The 21,282-nt window shown below is 48.8% G+C and overlaps 1 protein-coding gene across 1 annotated transcript in view; it reads right to left on the bottom strand.

Annotated features, from left to right (window-relative positions):
- The window catches only part of LGR6 (leucine rich repeat containing G protein-coupled receptor 6), a 172,217-nt gene that overhangs the window by 57,841 nt on the left and 93,094 nt on the right, over positions 1-21,282 (bottom strand). The gene's annotated exons all lie outside the window — the stretch shown is intronic.

Below are 21,282 nucleotides of genomic sequence, written 5' to 3' on the forward strand. Positions count from 1 at the left end.
TAGATTATAGAGAGTAGTGTAGGTGTATCACTTGGTGAGAAATTTAGGGTTTGGGATTTTTCGTGTGTTGTAGATGGAAGCAAGATGGGGGTGTTGTCCTGGGTTTCTTCTTCATGCTTCTTCGTCCTTCTTCTTCATGGGTTTGGCATTTTGTAATTGGGCAGAAAATTCTGCACTGAGGGCTCTGTGAGATCAGTTATTGGCTTAAAAGGGAAAATAATCTAGGTGTCAGTTCTTAATTGGATAGTTTAGTCTTAAAAGACCTTGTAACAAGAGATTGTTGGCCATTTTGTGCCTTCTAATGAAAAGCTGCAGAACTCACAGTAGTGAGACTGTTTTACTGATAAGAAATAATAAACATCTGAGTCTGAACATGAACTATCATCTCAAGTGCCTTCAATCCAGACCCAGAGAAACTGATATCTGCTCACTGCCTAGTGATACCTCAGGTTTGGGCTTTTCTATTTTTCAGATTCTGTGCTGCTTTAGTGTGTGGGTCTGGGCTTCATATAAAGGGATTGTAAGCTCTCTTCACAGTGCAGGGAGACAAAACAATTCCTTCTCCAGCTGGGGACCAAGCACAAATGATCCAAATCTCAGGCCCAAGAGAAAAAACAACATGGAATGAAGAGAGAGAAACAAGAAGGATGGGACTGCGTGGGCAAAAGCTGTAATTGGGCAACTAACTGCAATATGCAAATGGAGCAGAACTGTGGGATCCCAACCACCAGGGGTACCTGTGCAGGAGTCAGACCCTGTGTCACAGGGCAGGAGCTGAGCCTGTGCTCTGCTGTCACACCTTTGGGCCTGTCCTCCCCTCCATTTGCCAATTGCTTCTTTTAATCATTGTGGAAAGCTTAAACCTGTTGAATTTGAGGTTTAATTTGCTGAGAAATTTTAATTTTGAACATTTGTTTTTGTTTCAAAATAGAATGACAAGCCAAAAAATATTAAGGTTATTATGAAAAAACTTTAAAACTTAGGTTTTGGAATCATCTCTCTAAAGACCTTTTATTGCAATGATGGTGAGCAGGATACAATGTTATCTGTAGATTTTGAAACCAAATTATAAGAGGAAAATACTTCGGATTTGGATGAAATACCAGGAACCAATTATACAAAATTTAAATTTCCATCCGCAGCCAACAGAGCTTATTTTATTTTTCCAAGCTATCTAAGGCAGTGATCTCTGAATTCACATTGCAGAGAAAAAGCACTTTGTCTCTTATCAAAGCATGAGAGAAGGAAGTTAACAGTGCTGTCATGGCCCAGCCCACAAATCAATGATCCTCCAGAAAGGAATGGGGTTAAGAAATTAGTATTCTTGACTATATAAAGTAATATTTTTGATGAAAGTTGAACGCCAGAGCAAACCCCCAGACACTGTTACCCCCCAGGTATAACCCTTTTTCAAAGAGTACCAACATTTCTTAATTTAAGGACACTGCAATAACTGCAGGAGACCAAAGGCCCCATCACAAGTGGGAGAGGGGAGAGGCTGGGTGCAAGCCTTGCTTTCTGCAGGGGAGTGTGGATGGTATTTCCTGGGGGAAATTCTCAGATAATCCTGGGAAACAAACCTTCCCTACATCACAGAAAGAAGCATTTCCTGCCCTGGCTGGACAAATCTGGAGATTTGTACCTGGTTAGGAAGTGCAGTCAAACCTTCCTGAGATCTTCAGAAAAATGTCCTTAAAATGCAGAGTACAAGCTCTGGTGCAGCATCACCTTAGACTGGAATGATAACCCAGGGTGGGTTAAACCCTATTCCATTATTCCCATTTTTCCACTTTATTGTATTAACCTCAGAGGATGGTGAGGCCCTGGCACAGGGTGCCCAGAGCAGCTGTGGCTGCCCCTGGATCCCTGGAAATGTCCAAGGCCAGGCTGGACAAGGCTTGGAGCCACCTGGGATGGTAGAAGGTGTCCCTGCCCATGGCAGAGGGTGGAACTGGATGGGCTTTGAGGTCCTTTCCAACCCAAACCATTCTGTGATTGATTCTGTGATTCTGTGATTCTGTTCAGTTGAGAGCATCACAAAAGCACATCACACCCAAAGCTCCACTCCCACAGGTTTTGTGTCCTTGCTCAGAGGGCCAACACAAGACAATGAATTTTGATTTTTCCTGTTGAGAGAGTGGGAACTGCAAGTTCTGCCCCAATTTACTTACTGCCCCCACAGCTACAAACAAATCAGAGAATAACATCATTCATCTACTTGAGACAACAATTCCAAAGAATAAAGATCAGAAAAGCAAACCCCGCAGCAGCTCAGAGTAAGGCTAAGTATTCTATTTGAAAATTCCACCAAAATGTTTTTGGACAAACAAGAACATTTTGAGCAAAATTAAAACTTCTGCACAAAATGTTAATTTTTGTTATTTTTTTCCATTCCTTCCTCGGCATAAGAATTCTGTTAGGTTTTGGCATCATAAACTGTTAAAATAATAATAAAAAAAGCCAGCACTGCTTACTTTTCCCAGAGATATTCTTTCATCCAAATCCCTATAAGTTTAATGAAAATTGTTTTAAAGTGAATGCTCTGTTTCAAGTTTAATTAATTAAAGAACAGATGATGAAAATACCCATGAGGGTAGTTATAATTTCTCAAACCCAAACCAAGCTTTCAGAAATGTAGATGCTAAACCAGAGCCAGGGGCTGGTACACCAGGCTGAGCTGGGACAGGGACAGGGATAGGGACAGGGACAGAAACAGGGACAGGAGCAGGGACAGCAACATGGGCAGGGATAGGACAAGGACAGGAACAGGGATAGGACAGGGACAGGGATAGGATGGGAAGAGGGACAGGGACAGGACAGGAACAGGGACAGACAGGGTTAGGAAAGGGACAGGAGCAGGGACAGAGACAGGGATAGGAACAGGGACAGGGACAGGGACAGGAATAGGACAGGGACAGAGACAGGGACAGGGACAGGAGCAGGAGCAGGAGCAGGGACAGGAACAGGGATAGGAAGAGGAGCAGGGACAGGGATAGGACAGGGACAGGAACAGGGACAAGGGAGTGAGGTGGAGCCCATGTCCAACTTTCCATCCCACTTTGCTCATGACCTCCTGAGTCTGACCCACAAAGGAGTTTCACAGAATCACAGAATCACAGAAGTTCAAGACTGGAAGAGACCTATAAGATCATCAAGTCCAGTCGATGTTCTAACTGTTCACTAGATCATGGCAGCAAGTGCCACATCCAGTCTTTTTTTGAATTCTTCAAGGGATGATGACTCCACCACCTCACTGGGTAAATGATTCCAGTATCTGACCACTCTTACTGTGAAATATTTGCTTCTTAATTCTAACTTACATCTCGCTTGACGCAACTTGAGACTGTGTCCTCTTGTTCTATCTGTTATCGCCCGGAGAAAGAGGCCGACCCCCAGCTCACCACAGCCACCCTTCAGGAAGTTTGGTTTGTGATGGTGCCCCAGGACCTGGGGAAACTATGAATGCTGCTGGATTTGCTCTGTGGCTGTTTAGCAACACCCAGGAAAGGCCCTTTTTCCTCTAGGGATGTCCATGGGTATGAGGAATGCAGCACGGGTCCTTGGTGGAGGTTTTTGAGTGCTTGGATCCATCCAAGGAGTTTGTTAACACTCCTGGATGGCCTCTGGCTTCAGCCTCATGTGTCCACAGCTCTGTGCCTTATCAGCTCGCTGCCAGTGAGAGGTGACCTCTGCAGGGCTCAGATAAGCCCAGCTCTGCTGCTCCTCAGCTCTGCAGGGCTGCCTGGGCACCTCCTGGTGAGGTGTGATGTGTGGCTGCTGTCTGTAGGAGTGACAGGGTTTAGGATGGTGGGGATGGATGGAGAGGAGAGATCTCTGCAGCCAGGGCTGGGAACCTGTGGGTTATTGCAAAGGGCCTGGGTGCAGGGCCCTGCTGGGAGCTGCCAGCCACAGCTGGAGCAGGGCTGAGAGAAGTAAAGAGAGAGGTAAAGAGAGAGAAGGCAAGAATGTGGTAAAGAGGATGAGAGAGCAAGGAAGGGTAAAAAGAGCAAAGTTCCCATTTCAATACCATAAATCTTCTTCTGTGTTGAATACTCTCATTCTCACTAACCAATCTAGTACAAGATACAAATCCTACAGCATTTCCATACAGCCTATGAGAATCATTACATTACCACACTGTGTTACATTTTAAACCCTAAAAACTCCTCTTTGGGCCCCTTCTGCCAAGCTGTAGGGTCTGCTCTGACCCTTGGGCCTGTCTGCAAGCAGAGGGTGTTGTTCCATCAAAAGGGGATCACCTTCAGCTGGCCACACCATTGTTTTCCAGTTGTTCAGTAACTGAGGGATCTCAAAGCTTGCTTTCATTTCAATTTCACTTATAGTTTCTATATTCTCAAAATCTTTTGCCAGGCATCCATATTTATAAGACTTTCCTGATTCATCTTCCCCAACATCTGTCCATGAGACACTCTCTGGGTTCACCTTCTGGGAAGCTCCAGCCATGTAATTTCTTTTAGTCTGCTCCAGAGTGTGGAGATCAGAGTTCAGATTCCTCAGTGGAGCAAAAGGGAGATTTTCTCATGGTACAATGAGCTGGGCCTGAGAAGTCTCAGAATCAGCAGCCTGCTTGGACCACAGCACAGCAAGATGCACCTATCTGGAGCCACGTAAGTTAAAATGAGGAACAAGGCAGTGCCCAGGTGAAGGCATTTCACAAGCAGCATGGTGGGCAGGACTCCTCATTGCCTCTGCAGCCCTGCTGAGGGGACATGGGCTCAGTGACAGCTGCATGCCTGGCACCAAGGGATGGTTAATTGCTCCTCAGGGAGCTGCTGGCTCTTTCTGCAATAGATGTGCATTCTTGCTAATAAAAGCTGTGCATCTGGGGATTGCTAATTGCTATGGCTTTCAGACAGCTCTCTACTCTCTTCTGGAAGCAGAAAAGCTGAAGTTCTTGGCACAGGGTTGTTAGTAATTATATCAATTATACTAAACAAAAACTAACCCAACAGTTCTTTCTTCAGTGTGTGACTCTGGCTCTGTAAGTGTTTTGTTATGATTTATACCTGAGGTAATTGGGCTGATTAGTGGGTAAATGAGACAGCACAGGCCAGGGCTGGCTCCTCACCTTCCACAGAGATGTTTTAATCTTTGTTTCACCAAATCACTCAGTTGGTTTTCCTTGCAAGCTTTAACCCTTTGCTTGCTTGCAGAGGAAGGCACCTCTGGCAGAGCTGCTGGATGGCTCAGGAGAGGAGCTCATCCCACCCCTGCTCTGAGCAGCGCTATGGGTCTGGAAAGAGCATCACACACAGGGACTCCAGATGTCAGCATGGCCAATGCTTCCAAGTGACTTCACAGGCCCAAGCAAGGCTCTGCTGAGCACTGGCCTGTCTGTTACATGCAGAAGGAGCTGATTTTAAGTGGGACATTCAAGAACAACAGCTTATGAAAACCAGCAGCTGCTCAAAGTCTCAGTTTCTGGCTTTAGAGCTGCATCTGCTGCTGAGAGTTACAGGATGATTATATGGCTTAAACATGACACTGACTCAGGTCCTCAAAGTGCCTGCAGCCACCTCAGGCCAGGGGACTCAGGGGCAGTGAGAGAGGGAGCTGCCTGCAAGGACATCCACAGCCCACTGCTCTGAGGCAGCTTTTTCCCTGGGCAGATGTTCACATCTCTGCAGAGCCATGGTGAGAGCATCAGGTCAGCTCGACATGTGAGTGTGGCTCAGCTTGCCAGCTGCTGCTGCTGGGGGGTGACAGCCCTGGGGAGGCAGAGGAACCTTGTGGGATGAGAAATAGAAGTGTTTCCTCCTTGGGCAGGATGTTTTCAGGTCAGCTTCATACTGAGTTCCAACATGCCTTGGAAGAGCCCCTTCATTGCTTGAATGTTGTCTGTGTTTGAGAAATGCTTGTGGAGAAATCAACTGCCCTGTCTGGAGCAGTCCAGAGAAGATGGTGGCATCAGGAACACTTCTAGAAGGAACAGGCAAACAGGGAAGTTCTTTTCTAAGGAGAAAAGGTCAAGAGTGGGAGATTCCTCCTTTCCAGTGACCAGAAGACAAATCAATGCCAGCAGTGCAGCCACTGGGGAGGTCTGGCAGGGGTGGGGTCTGTGCAGTCCTCAGTGCAGTGAATGAATTGTGAGGTTTGTGTTAATCCTGAGCTGATCTTGTGTTTTCTGTGTCACAGACCCAGCAGTTTCTGAGAACTGTCTTTTCCCCAGAAATGCTCCCAGAGTGTTTCACAGGATGTACAAGTGTGTTTCTGAGCTGTTGGTGTCATAACTGGCAGAATAACCAGAACAACCAGGGGATAACCAGAACCAGTCTCTCTGTTCCCTAACAGATGTGGTGCAAATGCCTCACCCTATGACTGGCAGAAGCAAATTTACCCATCTCTTACCATTTCCTTCTGGCTGTGAAGCCTTTACAGGGGGAGCTGCAGCCTGGAAACCAACAGAAATGCTCAATACCATGCTGCCAGGACATGTCCCAGATTTTGCTGCTGTTTTTTCCTTCCTCACACACATCAGAGCCAGTGAGAGCTGTCTGTCTGCATGTCTTAGGCCACTGACTGCCCTGCAGCACAGGCTGGGATGTTCCCCACAGCCCAGTCACCACAGGGGCAAAAAATATTGTGAGCCCATCCTCACAGTACTTTTTGCAACACTTTGAGCTGTTATCTCCCTGATAAAGCTGGAGGAGACTTGCCACTGAAGATAAACAGCACTGAGTGGTGCAGGTGCTCTCTCCAGAGCAGGGAGCTCCTCTGTGGTTCCCTGTGCACAGCAAACCACAGAACACAAAGAAAGTTCATTCTGGAGGGAGAGCTGTGCCCATTGAAGGTGTGAGGGCTGAGCCAGCAGCACGGTGAGGAAGCACTGGCTGCCACCCCTGCCACCCCACCCCAGGGACAGCAGAGAGCAGCTCCTGCCTCCCTGGCCCCAGAGCACACACGTGTGTCAGCTGAACAGGGCTGAGCTCACCAGAAATGTCTAATTGGTGCCTCCAGGCAATCGTGTCTCTCTTCCTGTCTGAGTTTATCTTGAAAGGCTCGATTGAGTTACCTCCTCTCCCATAATAGGATCTAAGTTCCTTGTAGTAACATAAGAAGGAGATGATGTCATTGCAGCTCCACTTCTCCGATAACTCACTCATGACTGGGGCCAAGAGCTCAGCTCCTTTCTCAGGCAGAGCTCCCAGCCTGAGTCAGGAGCTGCCTGGGGAGCCCCAGGAGTTGCTGAGGGCATGGCCAGGGAGGGCTCGGCCAGGGAGGGCTCTGGGGCCACCCTGCCCGAGCCCACTCTGTTCCCACTGTTATGAGTAGAACAGCTGCCCCATTTTTTTTAAAAGGTTGCAGAGTTAACAGGTTGGGCCAGTTGCTGCCAGGGTAGAGTTCTAACTGTTTGTTATTGTGATCACCTGTTGTTGATGGTTAAGAATTCCCTCTTTGAGTGACACCCTGCTGCTTCCTAGAGGATGACACCCAAAAGGTGAAGGGACATCAAAGTGACATGCAAATGACATCGGATCCAGTATGCAACGGGAGAGACCCCTCACCAAACCTAGCCAAAAACCCCTAAAACAACGAGCCAACACAAAACTGATGAATCAAAGTGATGAATAGATGTGAGGAACAGAATCCAGTATCTGCCAAGGCCTTTTTAACCCTCACCCTAACTTAAAGATGTCAGCTAGACAGAGGACATCAAATATTAAACCAGAAAATCCAGAGATTTTCCAGTGCTTTCATGAGGATGGAGCCCCCAGCTCTGCCCACAGACCAGTGGACAAAACTGCACTCTTCCTCCTCCTCTGAGTCATTCCTGAGAGCAGCAGTGGCATGAGTGTGAACCTGTCGGTTCTTCCCATCCAAGCTGATCACTTTTAATAAAGGCATTGAAAAGGAGAAAAGTCTCCTGCCCATGCTTTTTTTTGGGGCTGAAAGTGACCTTTAAAGGCCACCTAATCCAATCCCCTGCAATGAGCAGGGACACCTTCAACTACACCAGGCTGCTCAGAGCCCCATCCAGCCCTCAATGCTTCCAGGGAAGGGACACTTCTCTGAGCAGCCTCTGTTAGTGTTTCACCATCTTACGGTAAAAAATTTCTTCTTTGTATCTAGTCTGAATCTTCCCTCTTTTGGTTTAAAACCATCACCCCTTGTCCTATTGCTACAGCCCCTACTAAAAAGTCTGTCCCCATCTTGCTCATAGGCCCCCTTTAGACACAAGAAGGAGCTCTGAGGTTTGCCCAGAGCCTTCTCTTCTCCAGGCTGAGCAGCCCTATCTCCCTCAGCCTGTTTCCAGAACAGGAGGGCTCCAGCCCTCAGCACAGCCTCCTCTGGGACCACTCCAACAGCTCCATTTCCCCCACTGCCACACTGCCAGCTCTGGGGTCACCCTGCCTGAGCCCACTCTGTCCCCACTGCCACACTGCCAGCTCTGGGGTCACCCTGCCTGAGCCCACTCTGTCCCCACTGCCACACTGCCAGCTCTGGGGTCACCCTGCCTGAGCCCACTGTGTCCCCACTGCCACACTGCCAGCTCTGGGGTCACCGTGCCCGAGCCCACTGTGTCCTCACTGCCACACTGTCAGCTCTCTCATGCTGCTCCTTGTGCCTGCTCAGCCCTTCTGGGGCCTGGCACACAGAGGCTCCGGGGCTCTGAGCTTGCCCAAGGAGTCCAGGGAAGAACAGGGTTCTTCTATCAACTGATAACACCCGGGAGAGGACAAAGGCAGCCAGGGACTGCAGTACTCACCTGGAAAGGGAAAGCTGGGTTAAATTTCTGCCTGTCTCTTGTGTCTTTGCTGCCATAATGAATTGTAGATTCAGAGGGGAAATGGAGCTGTTGGAGTGGTCCCAGAGGAGGCCATGCTGAGGGCTGGAGCCCTCCTGTTCTGGAAACAGGCTGAGGGAGCTGGGCCTGCTCAGCCTGGAGAAGAGAGAAGAGAGAGAGAGAGAAGAGAGAAGAGAGAAGAGAGAAGAGAGAAGAGAGAAGAGAGAAGAGAGAGAAGAGAGAAGAGAGAAGAGAGAAGAGAGAAGAGAGAAGAGAGAAGAGAGAAGAGAGAAGAGAGAAGAGAGAAGAGAGGGCTCTTCTTCTCTGAGGGGAAACCTCAGAGCTCCTTCTTGTGTCTAAAGGGGGCCCATGAGCAAGATGGGGACAGATTTTTTAGTAGGGGCTGTAGCAATAGGACAAGGGGTGATGGTTTTAAACCAAAAGAGGGAAGATTCAGACTAGATACAAAGAAGAAATTCTTTATGGTAAGATGGTGAAACACTAACAGAGGCTGCTCAGAGAAGTGTCCCTTCCCTGGAAGCATTGAGGGCTGGATGTGGCTCTGAGCAGCCTGGTGTAGTTGAAGGTGTCCCTGCTCATTGCAGGGGACTGCACTAGATGGCCTTTAAAGGTCACTTTCAGCCCCAAAGCACTCTATGATTCTGTGAATGACACATTATTGCCTTGTAGGCCAGCTCCTCCACCTTGCATCCCTGCTGTGCCACAGAAAGGCTCTCAGCCCTCCAGCAAGACTCACAAGTGGTTCCTGGCTCCATTTCCAGCTGGAAACTTGTGAAAACCATCCCAGGCAGTGAATGGAGGTTCAAGACACAAACGTGTTTGCAGTTGGCTGTGGAACAGGACCCGGTGAGAAAGTTTGTAGGGCTCTGTTTGGATTGCAGTGAGTCTTCCCTCCTGACTCAATGGGGCATGTTTCTGTGGGAAGCTCTCCACGAGGGATGCTCAGGAAATGAAATCAGAGCAATACCTAGACTCCACACAAAGTGTCTTTGGTGTAGACAAGAGGGCTTTGTTATCCCCGGTTGCAAACACCTCCAAAACCCCTCAGGTCAGAACGGTGCAAGAAGGATTGCCAAAATCTCTGTGCAGCTACAGAAACTGCTGAAAGCTGGGCAGCTGTGCCAGCTCCCCGACCAGCCTCTCCCTGGGCCCTGGCACTGCCCCCCTGGCCATGGTGCCAGGCCCAGGGGAATGGAGGAGGCTCAGGAGGCAGCTGGAGCCTGAGCAGGGTGGCTCAGAGCCCACCCAGCAGCAGGGCCTGCATGGGAACCGTGGTGTTTGTCAGGCACAGGGCAGCTGGGCAAGAGGAGGGAGAGCAGCCCTTGGGACAGAAGGAACAGGACATGCTGAGCTCTGGGAAGAGGGCTCTGAACAGATCTGGGCACAATTGTTGCTGGGTCCAGCCCTGGGGCCCTCAGAGAGAAACACACAGGCCTGTTTATGTGGGTCCAGAGGAGCCCACGGAGATGGTCCAAGAACTGGAGCCCCTCTGCCCTGGAGCCAGGCTGGGAGAGCTGAGGGTGCTCACCTGGAGGGGAGAAGGCTCCAGGGGACCTGAGAGCCCCTTCCAGGGCCTGAAGGGGCTCCAGAAGAGCTGGAGAAGGACTTGGGACAAGAGATGGCACAACAGGACACAGGGAATGGCTTCCCACTGGCACAGAGCAGGGTTAGATGGGATATTGGGAAGAAATTCTTGGTTGTGAGGGTGGGCAGGCCCTGGCACAGGTTGCCCAGAGCAGCTGTGGCTGCCCCTGGATCCCTGCAAGTGTCCAAGACCAGGTTGGACAGGACTTGGAGCAGCCTGGGACAGTGGAAGCTGTCGCTGACCATGGCAGGGGTGGAACGAGTTGAGCCTTAAGTTTTCTTTATACACAAACCATTCCAGGATTCCATCATTCTATGACAGATGTTGCCAGTTTAAGTGTGTCCATTCCTTGCTCATCTCCCTATCTCCAGTTTGCCTGAAGCTCCTCATTGGTGTGTAAGGAGCTGTGGATGAACCACAGCTCCTTACACGCCAATGCCTGAACACCTGGGGCCCATCTTCCTTTGGCACTGACATGTCTCTTGTGTGGAACAACTGTTATCTGTCATTTCCATTGAGCCATCCCCCGGGACACACAGCATGGGTGCTCAGGTGGGTGGGTGGGCTCAGGTTCATGACAGTTATGTGTTATGCCATGACAAGCTTAATGGAAACACATTGGAACATTCTTTATGGCTTTATGAGGCAGGAGTGTGGATGAGAGCTGTGATTGTTATTTATTCAATGCTCACAATGTGCCCAGGACACACACTGGGGGCAGCCGAGGCACTTCCTGAAAGCTCTTCCAGCCTGAGGTGGGAAGTGACCGCGTGTTTGAGGAGGGTGTGAAGCTGGAGCCAAGTTTCAGTGTGTGTCAGAGTCTCTTCTGAGGGACCTCTGCTTATTGAAAAGTGGGTTCTGCAGTCACTGCAGTGTGGGCAGAGAAAGGGGGAAACAATCTGGGGAGATATGTGAGCACCAGGGGCCCCCGCTGCATTGCCACAGCCAACAGAGAGCAGTCTGGAGGTGACTGCAGTGCCTGGAGGGTACAGCCAGGCAGGAATAGGCACTGCTGGACAAGCACAGCTCCAAACACCCCCTGTGCTGGGACCTCCTCATTGGCAGCACAAGTAGGAATTCTGGAAGTGCTGGGGCATGGCAAGGGAGTCCCTCACCATCCCCATCACCATCATCCCCATCCCCATCCCCATCCCCATCCCCATCCCCATCCCCATCCCCATCCCCATCCCCATCCCCATCACCCCCTTCCAAGTGCTGCCAACCACCAGCTCAGTGAATGGGGAAATTGGAAAGTGAAGTCTCAAGAGAGAAGATGCCATCATGGACATGCTGGCCCCACTTAAGGTCATTGGGACCTGAATGACCTACTCTGCACATTCCAGGAGAGGATTTTAAAAGAAAGGAAGCTGCTGCTTTTTACACATTGTGAGCACAGATGAGGCAGCTGATGCAGCTGGGGCAGTTTCTCTGTCTTGTATCTCCACACACCATCCTTGGAGGAGATACCAATTCATGCAGATAGCTTTTTTCTGTATTATTTTCCAGTTCTTGACTGAAGTTTGCTAAACTTTTAGCTGTTAGCCTGGTAAACCACACAGCACTCTTGTCTTCCTGGGAGAGAAATCCTGGGATCCTTCACAGCATTGACACTTACAAGCATGAGATACATGGACATTGCATAAACTTCACAGCAACTCATTGCTGAAAAACAGCAAGTAATGAATGGAAAACAAATGCAGCAAGGATTTGTTGTGGCACTGCTGAAGTGAACTGCTCCTTGAGGATGATACATTCAACAGCTTGTGTGTGGTCATTAAATCTTCCTCTTAAAAATGCCATTGAGACCATTGTACTGGGATAACCACATTGCATTTCATGGTTTTTTACTGCTAAGCAGAAAAGACTCAAATCTGACCAGCTGAGCTCCTCCTACTGCCAGGAAAAAAAAAAAATCCATGTCTGTGATGCACCAGCAGCCATGTCTCCTTTCTGACTTGCTCTAAGAACAGCAGTTGCAAATTCAAATCCCTCCAGCTCTGGAGTGTAGAGAAATTCCTCCCTGGTTAGAGGGTAAGCTGCTCCTTGCATTTGTATTTTTTGGGTGAGATGATCTCCTCTGACAGATTTCCCTGAGGGCTACACAGATGTGCAGGGGACTGTGGGGAGCAGAGATGCTCAGGCCTGCTTTGGTACCCTGCTCTGATGGGGTGTGCCAGCTTGGGGGGCTGATTCTGCTGGATAAAACTGAGAGTGAGGACAGGGACATTTTTCTTTTGCCTTCCAAGTGTAGGAAAACCACATCTCACCCAGCCTTATTCACACAGTGAATAAAAAACCCAGTTATAGGGTCTTTCTATAGCCAGAAGAGAAAACCAGATTCCTCCAGAGAGTGATTCATGCCCCAGAGAGGGATCTGAGATAACAGAGATGATTCACCCTCTGCAGATGCTGATCATTTTCCACTGCTCCTGGGTGAGGTAATATCTAGCCAGCCACGGTCAGGGGAGACAAATCCACCTGGTTTGCCTGAGGGAGACGTGGGCACAGCAGAAACTGATCCAAATGGAAGGAAGGTTGTGTAGTGAGGCCATGCTGGTGACTCAGAAGAATTTGATCTCCTTCCTGGCAGTATTTTAGGATCTTCCACCATGAGAGAAGGATGCAGCACCCCAGTTACAGCAGAGGCACAAAGACACAGTCCCCTGGTCCCAGGCACTCAACATCCCTGCTGCAAAGCTGGCCCAGGGTTCTTTGTGGCTGTGCCAACCACAGTGGCTGATCCCCCTGCTGTCACCTGTGGGCTGCAGGGAGCTGATTCTTGGGTCCTAGCAAGAGCACAGTGACCAAGATACAGGTCTTGCCCCAATAAAAGAGAGTGATGCATGATCTGCCAAGTGGATTTACCAACTTTGGCTCTTGAAAATACATTGCTGCTCATCACTGCAGTAAAAATGGTTTTCAGAGGTTCTGGGGAGCACACTCTGAACAGCATGGGGACATGAGCTGAATGGCAAAGAAAGCTGCTGGAACAGCCAATAAGGTCCAGCCATGCACTTTGTTTCCCACTCAGGGACACTCCTGAACCCAGACCTAGGATTTGGGTCAGGCCTAAATGAACAGAGGAACGAGTCCAAAATCAGAATGTTGAACTGCATTTGTATTCTAATGCACCTTTTTCTCCTGAAACCTGGTCTGATCTTGCTAAGCCATTGTTGCCTGTCCTGGTGACAAACACAGAGCTGCAGTGGCAGCTCAGCCTGGCTGGAGGGAAGAGCAAGGGCACGGCAGGTTGGAGAACAGCCCAAGGTACACAGAATCAGAGTAATGTTATCTGTTCAAAGGCTGTGCCAAAAAAGCAGTAATTCCTCTGAATTTGCTTTATCATTGATGGATCAAATGATGAGAAGTGGCCTCAGAAGAAGATAAAAGAGAGTGATGAATGTTCTACCAAGTGGATTTACCAACTCTGGCTTTTGGAAATACATTGCTCCTCATCATTGCAGTAAAAATGGTTTTCAGAGGTACTGGGGAGCACACTCTGAACAGCATGGGGAGATGAGCTGAATGGCAAAGAAAGCTGCTGGAACAGGAAAGAAGGTCCAGCCATGCACTTTGTTTCCCACTCAGGGATACTCTTGAACCCAGACCTGGTTCAGGCCCATGTAAACAGAGGAATGAGTCCAAAATTGGAATGTTGAACTGCATTTGTGTTCTAATGCACTTTTTCTCCTCAAACCTGGTCTGATCTTGCTAAGCCATTGTTGCCAGTCCTGGTGATAAACACAGAGCTGCAGTGGCAGCTCAGACTGGCTGGAGGAAAGAGCCAGGGCATGGCAGGTTAGAGGACAGACCAAGGTACACAGAACCAGAATAATGTTATTTGTTCAAAGGTTGTGCCAAAAAGCAGAAATTCCTCTGAATTTGCTTTATCACTGATGGATCAAATGATGAGAAGTCGCCTCAGGAGAAGACACCAGTCCCTTCCAGGGACATCAGCCCACCTGAAACAAAATGGCATCATCTCTTCCCTGTCTGTGCACTGGCTCAATTACACAAGCCACTGTGCCATTTCCAGGTGACTCCCAGGCTGTGCAAGCTGTACCTGGGAGCTGGGATCATGGCAGGGCAGCCAGAGAGTCTCCTGCTTCCACCCAGCTTCGAGGAGCACTAGCAGCAACCAAACTTCAGCAAAGACTCACCACACCATGGCTACATCAGTGCCTGAAAATGAACTTCAGTGCATCCAGATGTGTGGCACATCTGCCTGCAGTGGTCACTTCAATGTGGTGAATGTTTGCTCTTGGACCCTCCCAGCGTATCTCCTTTGGAGAAATCTTATCAAAGCCTGAAGTGCCAAAATGGAGATCAGGATTGTGAAAACAGGAGTGGGGACAGAGCTCCTTGACTTGATTGTGCTGTTGTCCAGAGCTGGAAGAGAGGTCTCAGGGAAAAGGGGAGTTCAGAGCTGGGATGGGAAGGTTTTGACCAGCCTGTGCCCTCACAAGTGGAAGGACAGCATGGTGCTGGCACTGTGATGCCCACCCTGGGCTCCTTTCCCTGCTGCAGAGGAGTCCATAAGAGGGGAAATCCAAGGTCCTGTGTGCTCAGCAGCAGCAGCAATCACCAGGGAAACATTTGCAGTCACTTTGCTTTAGCCCATCTTCATGCACTCCATCAGAGCAACCTCACTGCTCTTCCCTGGTCTCCTTTTGTGCTCCAGAAAGACTCTGTAGCCAGCAAATCAGAGTTGAGGTGGGCTCACCACAAGACAGCTCCTGTGCCAGCAGGGTGCTGGTCACTGCTGTGCTTTATTGACTTTATAGGTGTCAGTTTGTCCACAGCTTTTATCCCCTAAACAACCCATGGAAACAACACCTTCCCCAAACCTCACAGCATCACCTGTGATTTATAGAGAGGAATATTGCTGTGAACAGCAAACTGTCAAATCTCAAACAGATCAAAGAAGTGAAATGAGGAATGAACAGACTGAGCTCTTCAGGCCATGTTGATTCCAAAGGAATTTTTTTCTTCCTTCTGTCATAAGAATTTATATGCTTGTGAGAATCTGATCTGGTGGGGAGAGCCTTCCTCCTTCGTCTACATCAAAGTCCACATGTTCTCAAATTGCTATAAGTCATTTTTTGCATTTTAATCTCTGGCCATATGTATGAAAATAATTACCTGCCTTAAGGGACAGGGGAGGGAGCAGCCTTTATTGCATTTCCACAGGAGTCCAAATGGTGGCAAACTAATGGGATGGAGGAAGTGGATTGTTTTAGTTAGAGGTACAATTAAACTGTGTACAGGGAGTTACATGTCAGGCTGATTTAGCATTTATTGATTATGGGTCAAGTACAGCTGGAGGGAAATCAGAATATAATGGGAAATTACAGCTTTAGCAAGCAGGAAGATGATTTCAGTGTTTTTAAGAACAACATTTATGGCAGAGTTTCTCCTCCACATTGCACCCCCTCAGCTTGTGAAGGCCAGATGAGCAGAACACAGCCCTGCTGTCACACAAGAGTCACAAACAAGAACGAGCCCTTGGTGGGGATGGTGCTGATGGGACCAGAGAGCTGCTCAGGGGAACCATGGATGATTTCAGCTGGGAACAGCAGGTTCATGGCACAGTGGCAGGAGAATTCTGAAAATATTCAAGAGGGAGGCAAGAGTGTGATGGAGAAAGGGGAAATAAAATGAGGGCAAGGCCAGGATCAGAGGGAATGGGGCTGCTGCACGCTGGGGCTGGCAGTGGCTGCCTCTGCCCTGCTGCATTTGCCACAAGGCAGCAGAGCATGGCTGGCTGTAGGGCACTGGCACATGCTGGCAGGAGGGAAGCAGTTCCTTTTCTGCACACAGGAGGAGTTGCCAAGAGACAGAAGAAGATGGGGACACAGTCACAGGTTGTTTTCCTGGATGCCATCAAGCCCAACAGCAGGAGAGTCAATCCTTGTGGGATACAGAGTTAGGGAATGAACCACAAGGCTGATTTGCCAGCAGAATGGAGCATCTTGCCAGAGAGAGAAAACCCAAAGTGCAGTGTGGAAAAGGGGTAAGGGGAGCTCAGTCTCATGGTGCAGGATCTTGAGGTTTAACTCTTCTGCCTGGCAGTAAATCCTCCCTACCCCCCCAGGCTGATATAGACAACACTCACACTGAAGAGCCAGACACATGCTAAACACCTTCCCAAAATGCTGATCTGCAAGAAACTCTCAAAAAAGCTTTCCATAGGCACTTGAAAAAGAAAAAAACCAGGAGTTTATCTTGATCTCTTAATCCACCAGGTTTTTTTTCTCTCTGCTTTCTCTACCTCGACAAGCTTGGTAATTATAATTTATAGCACCTGCTCACTTTGAAATACCTTGGACTCTTTCTGCCTGGCAGAGGAACAGACACAGTGCCCATCTGCTTTAGGTAAGTGCTCACAAACCACAAAGTCGTTAATTAGACTGACACACGACTCTTCCAGCATGCACATGGTATGTTGTTACTGCACCTACAAACCACTGGCAGCCAGACACTCTGCCAGGGGAGCACAACTGCATCTGAGCATTATGTAAGGCCTTGGCAGCCCTTGCAGGGCTCAGAGCATTGCCATCAGGTGTGAATGTTCTTTCTAATCCTCCCCACTGGCCTTCCCAACATGCTTCCAGATAAATCAAACCTGCTGGGAAGCAGCTCCCTCATGCTTGGTGGGAGGCTTGGTCTCCAGAGCTCGGACTTTTCTTTGGAAATCCAAATTCCTCTTTGTGTTCATCTAGAGAAAGCTGTCAAGGTGTCCTTCCTGACAGCTCCAGACAGTGATGTGTCCCCATCCTGGAGCTGACAGCTCTGGTTCTGGTCTGGGCATGGCTGCAGCTTTGCAGGACCTGGTGAGGGGTTTTTTTAAGCACAGGGGTGTGTGATGTGGATGGGGCTGTCTGCGTGGGTGTGACACTTGCCTCCTCATACTGGCTGACATCCATGGACAGAATGACCCATGGATACTGCTGGGGAAAGCCAAACCCTTTCAGGAGGGGTGGTGCAGACCACAGGAGGCCCCTGATGACCAATGGTTGGTGATACCCAGTGGTCCAAGCTGGAGCAGCCAAGCTTTGGGTCAGAACATGGCATGATGGCATCCTACCTACCAATGCCCTTTTGGCACAGAGTTATGTGGGATGGATGGAAACCTGGGATTCACAGCACCCCGGGGAGAGTTTGCAGGAGGGAGCCCTCTTACCATGTTTGAAATGTTATTTATTAGCCAGAACTCAGAGCTGCATCTTCCTTGGTTAGGAAGGATATGGGGGGATCACACAGGGCAACGGGAATGTCCAAGAGCAGGAATCCAAAGGGGAACACTCTGACTCTGTCATCTCACTGAAACTTGCCTGAACCATTTTTTTTCTGGTTTGCTGTCACCTTGGTTTTTTAAGATTTTCTAAGCCTTCTGATGTTGACATTCTTGTAGCGAACTTCCTCACACACTTTCTGTAAATAACTGATTGTTTTGCATCCCTTTATGGAGGAGGAGAAAGTTGATGGACTGTTGGTTTGTCCAGTGTCATTGGAGAGGTGGCACTGTCACCCTGCAATCCACTGTCACTTTTGGAAAACTATAAATGTTGAAGTCAAAAAGTAAACTTCCCTTTTTCTTCACCTTGAGAACAGCAGTGTGAGCTTGTGTTCTTTCATGTCCTATAACGACAGCTGTCTGTCCAGTGAAGGACTTTCAGTAACTTGGGCTCCCAGGAGCCAATGTGCCTTATCAAGAGTTGTTAAAATTTGTGTTCTGGCAGTGCTGGTTGCACAGCATGTCTTTTGTGGGGGACACCACCCCTGCCATGAAAAATTCTGCACACCTGAAGTCCATGAGTTGGCAGCTTTGAGAAAGCTCCTTACCCACAGACAGGTCCCCATCAGAAGACAAGAAGAGAAGCAGAACAGTGTAAGCATGGTCTTTGTGACACCTGTGTTTCTCCCTTTTTATCTGTGTTTTACAGATCAATGTGTTACATTTAGACAAAAAATGTTGTGTGGCTATTACATGCTCATTTCCTTTCAGAGTGAGAAACCAAGACAGATTTATAACTAAATGTGTATGACAGAATGTGTTTCAGAGCCAGATGTGAGCAGGCCCCAGGTGCAGAGAGCCCCTGCTCTTGGTACAGAGGATAAGCTGGAGCCCTGTGTTCAGGCTGCCATGAAGGCAGAGGTGAAAGGCACAGGGGGTGCAGGTGCACTGCAAGAGAGCCCCAGGCTTTCCTGGCGTTGAGGGCTCTGGAGCAGAGAGTTCATGCTCTGACTGTGCCCTGGCTCTGATCACTCTGCACAGGGCACTTCAACCTGCATCAGCACCTGGGGACCTGTCTGTGGGTAAGGAGCTTCCTCAAAGCTGCCAACCCATGGACTCCAGGTGTTTTTCATGGCAGGGGTGGTGTCCCTCACAAAGGACATTCTGTGGAACCAGTGTGACCGTGTTCACAGGGGTCTGAGGATGAGGGAAGAGACGTGGATCTGACTCCATGTTTCAGAAGGCTTGATTTATTATTTTATGATATATATTATATTAAAACTATACTAAAAGAATAGAAGAAAGGATTTCATCAGAAGGCTAGCTAAGAATAGAATAAGAAGGAATGATAAAAGTTTGTGGCTCGGACTCTCTTTCCGAGCCAGCTGACTGTGATTGGCCATTAATTAGAAATAACTCTATGAGACCAATCACAGATGCCCCTATTGCATTCCACAGCAGCAGATAACCATTGTTTACATTTTGTTTTTGAGGCTTCTCAGTTTCTTAGGAGGAAAAATCCTAAGGAAAGGATTTTCCATAAAAGATGTCTGTGACAAACCAGCACTGGCAGAACACTAATTTTAACAACTCTAGATGAGGCACACTGGCTCCCTGGGAGCCCAAGTTACTGCAGATCCTTCATTGGACAGACAGCAAACCAGAAAAAAATGTTTCAGGCAAGTTTCAGTGAGATGGGAGAGTCAGAGTGTTCCCCTTTGGATAAAAATGAGGAATATCTTTCCTTCAGCCCTCTGAGTGAGAGCATTTATTGAAGTTTCTTCCTGCCTGGCCTCCCTCTCCTTGAGCAGGTACATGAAGCTGATCTCCTGCTGTCAGGGACTCCCAGATTCCCTGCAGATTTCCAGCTGGTTCTTCATCTCTGTGCATGCACCCTGCAGGAGCTGCCTGCCCTGCCCAGCACTCTCAGCCAGCAAACAGAGGGACTCAGGGCAGGTCTGGATGTTTCTCCTGCCTGGGGCCAGGCTTGGACCACAGCAGTGCCACAAAGGGACCCTGCAGCTCAATTCCAAAGCCTGGGTGATGTGTCCTGTCTCATTCTCTCTAAATGCCCTGAAGCCAAGGCAGCTGCCACATTTGGAGACAACTGGAGTTCGCTGACACAGGTTTTTGCTGCATTTCAAATCTACCTTTGTGCTGTGCAAGCAGTGAATGCCAGCCTGCCTCTGTCCCACAGTGGCTAGAGCATCCCTTTCTGTCCCATTTGTCTGATCACCTCATCTCTTGAACTGATTGGCAAGTTTTTCTGATAGAACTTAGCTGAAAACAATTGTTCTCAGTCTCCACTTGGTTCTGCTGCTTCTGTTGTAATCCTGAGAAAAGACTTGGTTATTAAGAATCTGCCTTTCCTCTGCTGTGTCAGTTTGTCCCTGAGGGATGCCCACTTTCCCTTCAAATCCTGCCTGAACCCCAGAAGGACAAACATGGACACCAAATGTAAACACTTGAAAGAGCAAGAAAATAATCACCACACAATCTCTTTCTGTCTGGTGCTGGTTCCACCCCACTCCTGTTGGCTCCCATTTTCACCCCTTCCCTGCTGTCCTGCTTGCTTAGGATGTGTGGCCAACATGCAAACACAGAGTTAATATTTCACCAAGTGCCACACAAGTCTGGGCTGTCGTGGTGTGCCTCAAAGCCACTTCCCCTTCTGAATGGAAAAAAGGAATCTCTGAGCAGCACAAAGACACTGGGGGTCACATGGCCTGACCGGTAATTCCTGAAAACAGAGCTGTGGGTGACCTGTAGGTGTTCCAGGCTGGCAAAGTTTTTGGCAATGGATACACAGGAGTCTCATAAACTTGTGGAAAATGACTCAGATATTTGAAAAAGAGGGGGGAAAAAATCACTTCAGTGCAGACCTGAATGGAGTCTCTTGGTCTGAGGTGAGTAGCCACATTTGGAGTGGCGGTGGAAACCAAGCAGAGCATCTCAGCCCTGTATTCCTCTTCAGACACTGGGCTGTGTCACCAGACCTGGTTCTTGGGACCTCACCAGCCCAAGAGTCTCTGCAGGGCAGCTCATGTGGGAGGAGGAGAAAGCTGCTCTCTACAGCTGCCTAAAAGGAGTGGGGATAGGAAAAGAGGAAATGGCCCTATGCTTCTCTAGGGGAGATTCAGATTAGATATTAGAAATTATTTTTGCTTTGAAGGAGTGGTCAGACACTGGGATAAGTTGCCCAGGGAGGTGGTGGATCATTGTCTCTGGAGGTGTTCAAAGGTCTCTGGATGTGGCCCTCAGGAGTTTGGTGTGGGATCAATGTGGTGGTGCTGGGCTGGTGGCGATTAGATGATCCTGAGGGTCTCCTCCAACCTTGATGATTCTGTGATTATATGAAAGTGCAAATCATCACCTTTGTCTGCACATGCCCTCCACACTTTAAAGAAGTCAGGCTGGAGGCAGAAGAGGAGTTTGGTGTGGTGCAATGCAGGGCAGAGCTGGCTGTGCCTGTTCCCTGGAGAATAACCATCCTGTGGAGTACCCACCCTGGAGAACAGCTCCCTCCTGTCCTCTCGTGCTCAGGGCAGGTTTCACTGCAGGCAGGTTTCAAGACCAGTCTCCCTCAGGTTGTCTAAAGCAGATTATTTCTTCCAAAAATTTGCTTTTACTCTTTAGTTTCTGCAGGAAGAGCACTGGAACCCAGCTGGCCTTAGCTCCTGACCCATTTTGGAG

Source organism: Ammospiza caudacuta, chromosome 24 (assembly GCF_027887145.1).
Source record: "Ammospiza caudacuta isolate bAmmCau1 chromosome 24, bAmmCau1.pri, whole genome shotgun sequence".
Taxonomy (NCBI): domain Eukaryota; kingdom Metazoa; phylum Chordata; class Aves; order Passeriformes; family Passerellidae; genus Ammospiza; species Ammospiza caudacuta.